This window comes from Nylanderia fulva, unplaced genomic scaffold (genome assembly GCF_048542155.1).
Source record: "Nylanderia fulva isolate GAGA-0341 unplaced genomic scaffold, ASM4854215v1 Scaffold660, whole genome shotgun sequence".
In the NCBI taxonomy this organism is placed as follows: Eukaryota; Metazoa; Arthropoda; class Insecta; order Hymenoptera; family Formicidae; genus Nylanderia; species Nylanderia fulva.
The window spans coordinates 37,858-48,673 of NW_028190765.1; the positions used below are offsets into that span (position 1 = coordinate 37,858).

General features: G+C 34.6%; 2 pseudogenes across 1 annotated transcript; one reads left to right on the forward strand and one right to left on the reverse strand.

Moving 5' to 3' along the window:
• The first annotated feature begins 2,232 nt into the window (after positions 1 to 2,232).
• LOC146720585 (vacuolar protein sorting-associated protein 4B-like) lies at positions 2,233 to 4,762 on the forward strand (annotated as a pseudogene). The gene is made up of 5 exons (XR_014926017.1): positions 2,233 to 2,238; positions 3,011 to 3,387; positions 3,475 to 3,737; positions 3,924 to 4,363; positions 4,739 to 4,762. The product of XR_014926017.1 is annotated as a vacuolar protein sorting-associated protein 4B-like (transcript).
• A 1,267-nt stretch (positions 4,763 to 6,029) lies between these two features.
• LOC146720586 (pyruvate dehydrogenase [acetyl-transferring]-phosphatase 1, mitochondrial-like) lies at positions 6,030 to 10,223 on the reverse strand (annotated as a pseudogene).
• Between the last annotated feature and the right edge of the window lie 593 nt (positions 10,224 to 10,816).

Here is a 10,816-nt window from a genome sequence, read left to right on the forward strand (position 1 = left end):
ATTTTAATATATTGTAAAAAAAAGATTTTTGAAAATTTTAACCAAGTTTTTTTCGTGATTGAAAATTATTGCAAGCCCCCCCTACGTTCCCCAAGGGCTTTTAGTTATAAAGTATTTTTGTGGGGAAAAGAAAAGAGATAAAAGAGAGATTTTTCAATTAACTTTAATAAACGAAAAAACACGATAAAGCATATTTTAATCTATGTATGTGATATTATAAACATTTTAATTTTCCTATTAATCCCAACCCCGACCCCAAGTCTAAAAATTTTACGCATAAGTACATTAAGAAATCTTTAAAACGCTAAATTTTTGGGTATATCAAAAAAAACCTCTTTTAAAAATATCTTTAGCGCCAATTTTGGGCGGGGGGGGGTTTTTTTGGGTTTTCAAAAAAAATATGTACACAAATTAAAAAAATATTTGCTAAATATATTTTATTTGTACATTTTTAATTTACTAGAATAAGCATTTAAATAAATCATTTTGATAATTTTAACACATTTTTTTATTATTTAAATTTTTATAGGGTTATATTTCAATATTTAAATAAATCATTTGATTTTTGTTCGATGCTAATTTGAAATAATATTGGTACACAACGATAAATTGGAAAAATAATGTTTGGCAAGGAAAATTTTTGGGTATTCTTTGGGTTTTTTTAATTAAATACAATTTACAGAGAAACAAGATAATAGAAAAACCCGGTTTTTTCTGAAATCTCCCAAAATGCATTTTTTAACGCTTAAATGTTTTGTGTCTACATGGTGTTACAAATGCATTTTTAAGGAGACAAAACAGAAGATGCTCTCCTTGTCAAATTTTTAGCTGTCAGTAAGGTTTGTTCGCGTCGCATGCCCCAAATTTCTCTTTTTTCTTCCAAAGAGTCGTATGGTTCCAAATTTGAGGGCGCCCAATACGAGCGGGATGGAGTAAAAAGGAGCAGTTGGGATTCGAGTGAACAAAACTAGGTTTTTCCCCCGGGAAAAATTCCCCCGCTCCCATGATTAGTTAGAAAATTTTTCGTCCCGGGTATTTTATAAAAAAAGGACTAAAATTTTTGGTTTTTTTTTTTTTAAAATATTTTTATTAAAAAAGTAGGGCCGCCAAAGAGTCGGATTTTTCTTTTTGCTCTGAAAAATTTATAATAAATAAAATACGGACTCCTGGCTAACCCAACCTTACCCGTTACTAGCTGCGCATTCCCCCAAGTATATTATAAATTTTATTTCATCTTTTTTCAATAAATAACTCTTTGGCGGACTGCATTTGAGCTTACTGATTAAGAATACATAAATTTAATAAGATTCATTCAGTAGTTTCGCTAATATCTGGAATATAAGAATCTCTAATTCCCGGCCGGCGATAGGCGTCTCCACCATGTCGCCTGCCGACCCTTAACAATCTCTTTAATTTTTGAAATGATTGTATGATCAATTTCAAGTTCGGCTTAAATCGCTCATTGTGAATCAGACCTTCAGCCTCTTCCACAATGCTAAGCAACAGGCAATAAAAATAAAAAAATAGAAAATATTCACCAATAGGAAACAGAGAATAATATCTATTTCCTTGTCCGATTGTTAACATTTTCTATTTCTTATTCTTGTTTGTTGTCTGGCATGTGCAAGAGGCCTTACGAATATACGTCATCAGTTCTTAAAGACGTGGCCGTGCGGGTCGGCCCTTGTGGTGCCATCATTAATCGAAGAAGAATAATAAAAGCGAGTAATAGGACGCATTGATCTCTAAAAAGCAAATATTTGTGCAGTGGCATTCAAAGTAGAGGTCAAAATGGTAATGAATGTGTGGAAGTATTCCTGAATTTTATGATAATAACGTTAATCTAGGAAGAATCCAAATGTATTCTCTAAAACGCATGCATTAAGATTAGGTTTGTACAAAATTTTGCGAGAATCCTGCAACGTTTATTCCTGTATTTCGTCGAAAAAACAAAAAAAAACGACTCGATATGATTTTATCGAGTTTTATGCATAACCAAAAAAGAAGATTGAAGAAAAAACCAAATTTCATTAATTGTCAAATAATGTCAATATATTCTTCGGGATGATGTTTTCAAAAAATGACGTATTTGTCAGCTGTGATATCATCGATAAGTAATGTTGATTCCGAGTATTATTTAATCGTTTCAGAGATCAACAGGTATGGAATAAGTCTGTACTGTGTATATTAACTTTTTTGCTGAGCAAAAGTGCGAATAATGGCTTCAGCAATATGCAGGTAAATGAATCCATATATATAAATATATACCACTGATATAACATTCTTACCCGTTTATGATTTTATAGAAAGCCATAGACCTGGTGACAAAGGCTACAGAGGAGGATCGTATAAGAACTATGAGGAAGCTCTCAGATTATATGAGCTGGCGTTGAATACTTTTACACTCAATCAAATGTAATAATGAGAATTAATTTAGGCTTATTAATTAGAAAATTTAAATTATTTTCATTTAATAACAATAATTGTAGGGGTTGCAGAGTTACCTTACAATTATATCATTATTAAATAATGAAGTAATTTAGTAGTTGTGCAATTGATGTTTTTAACAATTTTTCACAAATATTTTTTAACTGTATTAATTGAATTTTAGGCTTACTAATTGGAAAGTTAAAATTATTTTATCATTAATAATAATTATAAGGTTTGCACAGTTACCCTACAATCATTTGTTCATTATTTAATGAAATAATTTAGTAAGTTGCGGTAACTGATGTTTTAACAATTTTTCACGAATATTTTTTTAAACTATATTAATTTTAGGCTTATTAATTGGAAGTTAAAATTATTTTATCATTTAATAACAATGATTGTAGGATAATAAAGTTACAATCATTATATTAAATAATGAAGTAATTTTAGTAAGTGCACAACTGAATTTTTAACAACTATATACATATATATATTTTTTTTATTATAATTATATTTTACTTTATAATTGTATAATATTTTACATGACATTGACGTTTTTATGAAATATTTTGAATTTCAGACGAGACGCATGGAGATAAGTGAAGGAGAGTATAAGAACAAAGTGTATGCAGTATTTAGGAGGGCGGAAAAATTGAAAGCTTACTTGAAGAAGAGTAAGAAAAAGCCAATTAAAGCTGGGGAAGATAAGAACGCGAAGAACGAAGATAAGAAGAGCGAGAGCGGTGATAGCGACACTGATAGCGATCCGGAGAAGAAAAAATTGCAGAGCAAGTTGGAAGGCGTCATAATAAACGAGAACACAAATGTTAAATGGAGCGACGTTATCGGCCTTGACGGAGCCATAGAGGCTCTGAAAGAGGCTGTTATCCTGCCGATGCACTTTCCTCATCTCTTTACGGAAGACGCATACCTTGGAAAGGTATTCTATTATTTGGAGTACGTATATTTGATGAAATTGATTTGATATACGACTTAATTGCATTCAGATAGATATATTTAATTTTTAATTGCATTTTCCATCAGCCACCGGGTACCGGTAAATATATTTGGCAAAGGCCGTGGCAACGGAAGCCAATCAAGCTACCTTCTTCTCCGCATCGTCGTCAGATTTAGTGAGTAAATGGCTAGGAGAGTCGGAGAAGCTTGTAAAAATTTGTTCGAACTAGCACGACAAAGGAACGTAGTATTATATTCATTGACGAGATAGATTCGCTGTGCTCGTCGCGTTCGGACAACGAGTCCGAATCTGCAAGGAGGATAAAAACAGAATTCTAGTTCAGATGCAGGTATGTTCAAAGGATGAATATTTTTTAAATATTTAATTTTATTAGTATTTTTAAAATTAATTAATAAAAAATTAAATATTTAATCATTATAAATTGATGAAAAAGCTATTAATATTAATAATTAATATTTTATTTGTCGAAGTAAATAAACGTAAATCTGATAAATTTTTTCTATCCTTAAAAAAGGGTGTAGGAAACCATAATGAAAATATACTTGTCCTGGGAGCCACCAATATACCTTGGGTTTGGATTCCGCGATCAGGCGAAGATTCGAAAAGAGGATTTTTATTCCCCTGCCTGAAAAACAAGCACGTGCTGCTATGTTCAAGCTCCACTTGGGTAACACATCGCATTGTTTAACGGAAGACGATTACAAGAAATTAGCAGCATCCACGGACGGTTACTCCGGAGCCGATATAAGCATCATTGTACGAGACGCTTGATGCAACCTATCCGGCAAGTGCAAACGGCTACGCATTTCAAACGCGTCACAGGACCGTCGCCCAAGGATCCTTCCCTTATTGTCAAGATTTACTTACTCCGTGCTCCCTGGTGATCCAGCCGCCATAGAAATGAATTGGATGGAAGTGGAAGGCGACAAGTTGTTCGAGCCACCAGTTACTATGGTAAGTTGGTAAAAAAAATTGATATTACAGCCTTTCGCGGTGTGAATATTAAAATTGTTTCTCGGGTTTGAATTGCGTAGACTTTTGTTATTTTAACGGTTCGTGAACATTTCAGCTCACTTCAAGGAGGAACAATTTAATATTTAAAAAATTTTTGTTTATTTATCTTCCTCTATTTCTACTCCCAAGATGGTTCATATATATTTTTGTTTACATTTTTTTCAATTTTTGTTTATTAAAAAATTATAAAAGTTAAACGTTGAAACTTAAGATTCAAATTAAAATTAGTTCTCCCAAAGATATTTAAATACTTTGTTCAAGAAATAGCATCTACACATTTTGATATAAAATATAAGGTTATGAAATTATCATCAGGGTTATAGTAAACAAATAAATTAATGTAAATTATTTTATTACTACAAATTTTATTTTTCATTTATATAATTCGTCAAAAACTCCTTTACTTATTTTGAAAAGTCTTAAATTCATATTTTAAGTTTAAAACCCTGTATCCTATACACTTACAAAGGAAATATTTAATATGATAACGTGATATTGTCATTTAGAAAGGGCATGTTAAAATCGCTAGCAACGACCCGTCCTACCGTGAATGAAGAAGATTTGGCAAAGCTAGAAAATTCAAAGAAGATTTTGGTCAAGAAGGTTGAGATGTCTTTGGGCTTTCGCGTAATTATAAGTATAAATTGATTTATAACTCAATTAAAATGTCCTTAGTGTACACGCTCGCCTTATTCCTCTTACAATAACATTTGATTTAAACGTCTATATAAATAATTACTTGAAAACGAGTTTCATTTTTTTCTATCTTCTTAGTCCTCTTTTCAAGCGCGAAACGAATACAATCTGGCATTGTATAAACTTATAAAACTCGTTCGTTTATTTACTTGGCGAAAATAGTACATAAATTAAGAATAAATCATATATATATATATTTTCAGATGAAAAGTCTTAGACTTTATATAAAATGGAAGAGATAGATTATTTTTTATCACAAAAATGCAAAATAGAAAAATGATGAGGTATATGACAAACCTTGCGTTTAATGCTTTACTATATAATCACTCTGATATTACAACCTAAAAAACATAATCGTGTAAAAAAAAAAAACATTTATATAGGTTTATATATAGATTTTAGTTATTTTTATCACACCTTTGATTATGTTTTTTAAATGCTTTGTATTATTCCAATTTTAATAATATGGGCTTGCGAGAAATTGAATGGGGCGGTTGGTTAGATATAATTTAAGGAAATCGCAAACCCATTGAAGAAACACAAATAAATAGAGCATAATGAGTATCATGTAATACCCGAGAGAGTGTTACTATATACATATGTATATCGCCAATATTCAAACTGGTGTTTCATGTAAAATTTTTTTATTGTTAACTAAGAATAAATAACAAACTCTGTATACTAATTAATATAATTTTAAAAAATGGGGAATTTGGGGAATTATATATATTCATCAGAAGTTATGCCGAGCGGTTCCTGGTTTCTAGAGACAATCCGTTAACGGCCAGGGGCTATAGAAGTTTTAGGGCGGTATGCGGTCTTGGCCTTCGGGTTAAAACCGAGAGTCCCCCACACCCTGGCTAACTCCCTCAAGAGCCGGTCAGGACGATGCGGGTAACGCATTTCCTGTCTTAAAAAAATTCTATATATTGATACTTTCAGGGAGGACAGTGCCTCAGAAATTCCGAGTCCATATAAACGATGTGATTGTGATGGGCGTCGCGAAAATATTCGTACCACCTCGCTCGCAGGGTCAACAATTGCGACAGTTTCACGTGATCCGTCCCATATTCCGTACCGCCCAGAGCGTTCTCAGCAAATGCGTCGCCGCGTTACTGTCCCGGGGCTTCTTCTTCAGGCCCTCCTTACGTTGTAGTAACATCTCGTTTATATCCGACAATCTCATATTTTTCCTCGGCAATCTCAGTGGGCTGAGGGTGACCTTGCCGCTCATGTGCTCTCCCACCAGACGTACGGCCTGCAACGGCGAGATCAGTTCCCACAGTCCGTCGCTGCCTATTATGAGGAACTTGTCTCTGGGCGTAAGTCGTGATACTTGACGTCCGGACTGGCAGTCAGGTACGGCGGGGTGTGATAGTTTGGCGGGATCGCTGCCTTGCCAAAGAACGGCACGATTTTCTTCATTACATCCTTGTTCCACTTGTAACGGAAGTCGCCCAGGGAACGGAGCGGCGCCAATTGGCCGAGCAGTCTCTCCATTTTGATCACGGTCGACTTCTCGTTCGATGGATGCTCCGACAGGACTCTCTCCACTTCCGCGCGATTATCGGCGTTATTGCTCCACCGTCATTATCTTAGCCGACCATCCGTCGGTTTCTAAACAGGCAAATTTTATTTATAATATTTATTTTTTTTTTTTTTTAAAAAATTTTTTGGGAAAAATTAAATTTTTTTATAAAAGGGGTTTTTTTAAAAATTTTTTAAAAAAACCCCCAAAATTTTTTGGGGGAAACCCCCGGAACCCCCAAAAAGTTTTTTTTTTTTGGGGGGGTTTTGGGGGGCCCCCCCAAACCCCCCTTAAAAAAAAAAAAGGGGGGGGGGGGGGGGGCCCCCCCCCAAAAAAAAAAAATTTTTAAATTTTTGGGGGGAAAACCCCCCAAACCCCCCGGGGGGTTTAAACAAGGGGGTTTTTCCCCCCCTTTTTTAACCGCCCCCCCCAAAAATTTTTTTCCCCCCCCCCCCTTTTTTTTCCCCCCCCCCCCCTTTTTTGGAAACCCCCCCTTTTTTTTTTTCCCTTCCCCCCTTTTTTTGGGGGGTTTTTTTTGGGCCCCCAAAATTTTTTTCCAAAAAAAGGGGAAAATTTTCCCCCCCCCCCCCCAAAAACCCCCCCCGGGGAATAATTTTGGGGGGCCCGGGGGGGGGGGGTAAGGGGGGGGGTTTGGGGGGGGAAAAAAAAAATTTTTTTTTTGGGGACCCTTTAAAAAAACCCCCCCGGGGGGGGAAAAACCCGGGCCCTTTTTTAAAAGGGGGCCCTTTCCGGGGGGGGGTTTTTTCCCCCCTTTTTCCCCCCTTTTTGGGGACCCCCCCTTTTTTCCCCCACCCCCCCTTTTCCCCCGGGGAATTTTTTTTTTTCCCCCCCTTTTTTTTTTTCCCACCCCTTTTTCCCCCGGGGGTTTTTTTTTTTTTTTTTAAAATTTTTTTTTTTTCCCCCAAAAACCGGGGTTTTTTTCCCGGAATTTAAAAATTTTTTTTGGGGTTTGGCCTTTTTTAAAATTGGGGGGAAAAAAATTTTTTTGGCCCCCCCCTTTCCCCCCTTTTTTTGGGTCCCCGGGGGAAAAGGCCCCGGCCCCCCCCTTTTTTAAAATGTTTTTTCCCCCCCCGGGTTTTGGGGCCCCCCTTTTTTCCCCCTTTTTTTTTTAAAAAAATTTTTTTCCCCCCCTTTTTTTTTTTTAAACCCTTTTTTTTTTTTTTTTTGGGCCCCTTTTTTTTTTTTTCCCCCCTTTTTCCCCTTTTTTTTTTTTTCCCCCCCCCCCCCTTTTTCCCCCCTTTTTTTTCCCTTTTTTTAAAAAAATTTTTTTTTGGTTTTTTTTTCCCCCCCCCCTTTTTTTTCCCCCCCCCCAAAAAATTTCCCCCCCCTTTTTTCCCCCCCCCCCCCCCCCCCCCGGGGGGTTTTTGTTTTTTTTTTTCCCCCCCCCCCCCCTTTTTTTTTCCCCCTTGGGGTTTTTTTTTTTTTCCCCCCCAAAAAAATTTTTTGGGGGGGTTTAAAAAAAAGGGGTTTTTTTTTTTTTTTTTTTCCCCCTTTAATTTTTTTTTTTTTTTTTAAAAAAAAAAGGGAAATTTTTTTTAAAAAAAAATTTAAAATTAAAAATTTTTTTTTTTTAAAAAAGGGGGGGGTTTTTTTTTTAAAAAAAAAAAAAAAAATTTAAAAAAAATTTTTTTTTTAAAAAAATTTTTTATTTTGAAAAATTTTTTTTTTTTTTTTTTTTCCTTTTTTTCCCCCTTTAAAAAATTTTTTAAAAATTTTTTTTTTTTTTTTTTTGGGAAAATTTTAAAAACCCCAAAAAAAAAAAAAGGGGGGGGGAAAAAAAAAAAAAAAAAAAGGGGGGGAAAAAAAAAAAAAAATTTTTTTTTTGGGGGGAAAAAGGAAAAAAAAAAAAAAAAAAATTTTTTTTAAAAAAAAAAAAAAAAAAAAAAAAAGGGGGGAAAAAAACCAATAAAAAAAAAAAAAAATTTTTTTAAATTTTTTTTTTTTTTTTTTTTTAAAAAAAAAGGGAAAAAATTTTTTTTTTTTTTTTTTTTTTTTTTTTCCGTGAGTCATTAAAAAGTCAAAAAAGATGTCCCTTTTTCCCATCTGGGTTTTTATCAACCCTTTCAATTTTAGAAAAAAAATGAAATTAATTTTTTTATAAAAATGGTATCCCCTGAAAATTTGTTAATTTAAAGGGAAAAGAGATTTAAAAAAAGCAGCAAACCTGTAGCACTCCTAATACGGCTTTGCTATCGCCCAAACCCCGAAAAAAAGGGGATGAGGGCCACAAAGTTGCTACCCCGCCCCTTTACCTGACATTGCAACAGCAAGAGTTCTTGCATCCTTTCTATTCAGTTGTAACAAAGCCTCGTTCGATAAGTCATATCTAGTCTAAGAAATGCATCCTCCAAAGCCCTCTCCATTTGAAATCCTTCTGCTATCCGATTTCACAAGTCCTTTACGAAATTAAAAAGCTCGCCTGATAAAGATCTCTAATCTCGGCTACAAATCTACTTTATCATTGAAGGTCTCGAGCAATTCTAATTTTTGGTCGGAATCATAGAATTCAAGTATTGTTGCAGTAATTTTGGTGGTAATAAACCGCTGATATATAACGAAAGAGTCTTTTTGATACCACTTGTGCACAGGCACCACCGCCATGACCATCGAAAACTCCCAATAATAACCTATAAATAAGAGATTGGAAACAATAACTAATCGCAATGCATTCAATAATAAACGTAAAGTCACCCTGAGAATCTGCAAATGTTATAACACCCTGGCGCTAAAATTATGCATATATTTGAATTATCTATGTATTAGATAATATTTGAATACTTTTTAGCGAAACAATTTTTTTTCGCAAATAAGAATTAACTATACAGTTTTGTTCACACCTGTACCTTTAGTTAATAAACATTGAGCCTCGGCTCGTGTATCTTCTATGGGATTATTGGATGCTAATTGATTAGAATCATAATATTTTATGGAACCCAACTAGAAAATTCTTTGGTTATTCGTTGGCTTGCAAAACATTTTGTAACCTGTAACAATTAAAGTTATATATACATATGTATGTATATACAAGTTTTATCATAAATTTAAGCCATTACTTTTAAAGATGCAACTAAAGTGTACCCTTTGTGAAAAAACGAGAACAGCTTTGCTTTGACATTTTATTTCAATTATCTTTTATTATATTTAATTATCATTATAAGACCCAAATACAAAAAACATACATCATTCTGACGTTGAATGACGTTATTAGGCGTCAAAATTTTCATTAAATGTCAAATGACGTCATTTTGACATTTATGACGTTAATTTGCTATTGGAGATTTATATAATTAAAAAAAATGTTAATTCGACTTATTAAGGTCCTCTTGTGGCGTAAGCCGTGGTAAAGCCGTATATGATCGTTGGAACTCCTGTTGCCACGAGACTCGCTTGTTCTAATGCGTACATGTCGAAAACCTTTGACAAAATTGCAGCCAACTTTCTGCAAGACCATCCCGAATACGGCCCACCTTAACACAAGAGTGGTGCTAATATCCCTTTCTCTCTCCGCTTTTCCGATACATCTCTTCGATTTCCTCTCTCTTACAGGTTATATGCATAAAATACATGTCCAAAATTGTTAATGCAAAAGATTTCCTTATATATATGTATATATATCCCCAATTTACGTAGTTTTTTCTCTTCCAAAATTAATCGACGAAGCTAAAACTTGTCAAATAATAAAATTAATGCATATGTCATACTGTTTTATAATACTACGTAACGTGTGTATATGCGCATATAGTACATACACTCACGCGCGCGCGCACACCCCCCCTCCCCCACACACACACACCACACACCCACACACCCCACACACATACACACCCCCCACACACCCACACACACCCACATACCCACACACCACACACACACTACATATATATTTCAGAGTAGCTATTACCAGAAAGAGAAATATGAGAGCGGCCAGGCCGGCGTTTTTGGCTGTTACCGTTTTTACGGGACTGCTTGAAGCGCCCCTCGCACCCGTTTTTAATATCGGAACTAACTGCACACCCATTTTCTGGCAGGGTCGATAAAGTTTGTATTTGGTGCGAGTCCGTGCTACGCCCATAATTTTCGTGTTAACACAGTATCACGTATTCATTCTGTATATGTGCGATCTTTGCTCTTTATTTATATATATATAT